This window comes from Manihot esculenta, chromosome 1 (assembly GCF_001659605.2).
Source record: "Manihot esculenta cultivar AM560-2 chromosome 1, M.esculenta_v8, whole genome shotgun sequence".
NCBI classification, from domain to species: Eukaryota; Viridiplantae; Streptophyta; class Magnoliopsida; order Malpighiales; family Euphorbiaceae; genus Manihot; species Manihot esculenta.
Genome location: NC_035161.2, coordinates 13,090,699 through 13,094,478, shown reverse-complemented (window position 1 = coordinate 13,094,478; position 3,780 = coordinate 13,090,699).

Below are 3,780 nucleotides of genomic sequence, written 5' to 3'. Positions count from 1 at the left end.
CACGGGTGCCACTCTCATCTGGGCTACCAAAGCACCTGTACCAGACAACTCCAACTGTAGACCTTCCTCAATGAGCTTGTAAAACTCCTTCACCACTGGCCTCCTCTCTGCCGATATGTGGGATAAACTGCCGAGTGATTTCCGGCTTAAGGCGTCTGCCACGACATTCGCCTTACCCGGATGGTACTGAATCTTGCAATCATAGTCACTCAGCAGCTCCACCCATTTTCTCTGTCTCAAGTTCAAATCTCTTTGACTCAGGATGTACTGCAGGCTCTTATGATCTGTGAAGATCTCACATTTTACCCCATAGAGGTAGTGCCTCCACATCTTGAGTGCAAAGATTACTGCTGCCATCTCCAGGTCATGTGTGGGGTAATTCAACTCATGCTTCTTCAGCTGTCTAGAAGCATAAGCAATCACCCTTTCATTCTGCATTAACACACAACCCAGTCCCACACGGGACGCATCACAAAAGACCGTGAAGTCCTCACTGCTAGCTGGCAAAGCTAACACTGGTGCCGAAGTCAACCTCCTCTTAAGCTCTTCAAAACTCTCTTCGCACTGGTCGGTCCACACAAACTTCTGATTCTTCCTAGTTAACCTGGTCAGAGGAGCTGCAATCTTTGAGAAGTCCTGAACGAACCTCCTGTAGTAACCTGCCAAACCCAAGAAACTCCTTATTTCTGTCACTGAAGTGGGTCTAGGCTAGTTAGCCACAGCTTCTACCTTCTTGGGGTCCACCTCTATTCCATTTTCTGACACTACATGCCCCAAGAATGAAATGCTCCTCAGCCAGAACTCACACTTAGAGAACTTGGCATACAAGCCATGTTCCCTCAAGGTCTGCAGAACCAACCTCAGATGATGGGCATGCTCCTCTGCATTCCTGGAATACACCAAGATATCATTTATGAAGACAATAACAAAGTGATCCAGGTATTGGCTAAACACTCTATTCATGAGATCCATGAATGCTGCAGGGGCGTTTGTTAACCCGAACGACATTACAAGGAACTCAAAATGCCCATATCTGGTCCTGAAAGCTGTCTTTGGCACGTCTTCCTCCCTTATCCTTAGCTGATGGTACCCCGATCTCAGATCTATTTTGGAGAAACAACCCGCTCCGGCTAGCTGGTCGAATAGATCGTCGATCCTTGGCAGAGGGTACCTATTCTTGGTAGTGACTTTGTTCAACTGCCTGTAGTCGATACAAAGTCTAAGGGATCCATCCTTCTTCCTCACAAACAAGACTGAAGCACCCCAAGGTGAGGTACTCTGTCGGATGAAGCCCTTTTCTACCAGCTCTTGCAACTGTTCTTTGAATTCCTTCAACTCGGCTGGGGCCATCCTGTAGGGAGGGATAGAGATCGGTCTAGTTCTAGGCACCAACTCTATCTCGAACTCTATCTCCCTAGCAGGTGGTAAACCTGGAAGCTCGTTTGGAAAAACATCCTGAAATTCTCTGACAACTGGCACCGAGGCTGGCTCCCTAACCTGACTATCTAGCTCTCTCACATGAGCCAAATACCCCTGACATCCCTTCCTGAGCAACCTATGAGCCTGAAGAGCTGATATCAGACCTCTAGGTGTACCCCTCTTATCTCCTCTGAAGACGACCTCTGACCCGTTCTGATCTCTGAACCTGACTACCTTGTCTCTGCAGTCCAAGGTAGCACCATGGGTTGATAGCCAATCCATCCCTAGAATGACGTCAAAGTCTGTCAAATCTAGAACCACAAGGTCGGCGGAGAGGCATCTTCCCTCAACAAAAACTGGACTGTACTGGCAAATTGACTCTGCCATTGACGGGTCACACTTGGGTCCACTGACCCATAGGGGACACTCTAATCCAGAGACTATCAGACCCAACCTCTCAACGGCTCTCAGAGCAATAAAAGAATGAGATGCACCCGGGTCCATTAATGCATACACATCAGAACACCCAATGACGAGATTACCTGACACCACGGTGTTAGATGTGTTAGCCTCTTACTGAGTCATGGTGAAGATCCTGGCTGGAGCTGATGGACCTTCACCTCGGGAACCAGAAGAAGAGGCTGCCCCTCTCCCTCTACCTCTGCCACTGCCCTGAGTTGTGGCTGGAGCTGCTGGCTGTGCCACACTACTGTAACAACCCGAAAATCGGACCGCTACCGGCGCTAGGATCCGGGTCAACTTAAGGCCGCCGGGACCTGTAGCAAGCCTAACATGCATCCTGCTTAATCCCATACATGATAAACAGCATACATAAAAATTAAAACTTTTCTTTCCATACACATCAACCATACTCAACCTGTGCATGCACTGTAAATAACATAAATCATAAACATTGATCCCTCTGTGGGATCTCATCAGTGCCCCCAAAAGGGTGACATAACATATGTTGAGTTGATTGCATAAATGACATAAAAGATCCAAGATCATGTATTAGAAGGGATAACAACACTCTATGGTCAAGCATACCTCTAATATCCATAAACATCATTACATAACTATACTGTACTTTTACATTACATCGTTCTACGATTTGTCATGTTCACATTCTATCTATTACATACACAAGCTTTACTCTAACCGACCTCCTCTTCTATCCTGTACCTGCAAGCCTGGGGGTAAAAGGGAGAGGGGTGAGCTAAAAGCCCAGTGAGTAGAACTATAAAACATATTAACACTATGCTCCAATGAAATGCATCATAACACAGATAATTCACATAGGGGTTGGGTGAACTTGTCACCAATTAGTCCAAGCTAACTCTGTGCCAGGCCGTAGCATGGGGTCCTGGTCTTCCTGTCATACATACATTACTTACCATTGTCCCAGGGCCTCCTCTGGGCTCCTGGTCTTCGAGTCCCATAACCGTGCCAGGCCGTAGAATGGGGTCCTGGTCTTTCCTTACTCTGTGCCAGGCCGTAGAATGGGGTCCTGGTCTTCCTGTCATGGACTAATTGGGTCATCCAACATTCACCCACATCAACAACAATCGATGCAATGCGGCATATTCGTGAAAACTAATGCAATCATCCTATTGCGTAATCATGATGCATGAAACATGATAAAACATTTAAATTTTTCAATTTAAAAGATCAAGTTTTGTTCCACTCACCTATGGCAGACTCTGACAACACCGAAGCAGCTGAACTCACTGCTGGGGTCCTCGGTTCCTCGGGTCCGAACCTACACAGGTGGACTCAAATGAGGGACCAAACATACCTGAACATAACTATAAACTACTCCCCAAAAACCCCCTAAAACATTATGAAACAACCATAGAAAAACATGCAAAGGAGGCCTGGACAGGGCACTTTCGGCGGCAGGTTCGGCGGCCGAAAGTCCCTCCAGAGCCTAAAGTCAGGCAGGTTCGGCGGCACCTTCGGCGGCCGAAACTGCCAAACAGAGAAGAAAGTCTCCTTTCGGGGGCAATCTTCGGCAGCCGAAAGGCGGCCTCCCCAGCCATGTTTGGCGGCCGAAAGTCCTTCGGCTGCCGAACCTGGTTGCTGCCAAAGGGCAGAAACTTGGCTCCTTTTGCACATTTCGCCTCCAATCCTTCCAAACATGCATCAAACCTATTCTACAACACATAAACACAAGCATACATGTTCTTAGGGGCCTCAAATCATCATAAACCCCATCTACAACACATCAAGCATCCACATTGTTCATGAACATACATTTATACCCATAAACATAACCATAACCTAAACATGCATTCTACCCCATAGATCTACTTAAAACTTACTTTAAACATGCAATGAGCTTAAGATCGGCTCTTACCTCTT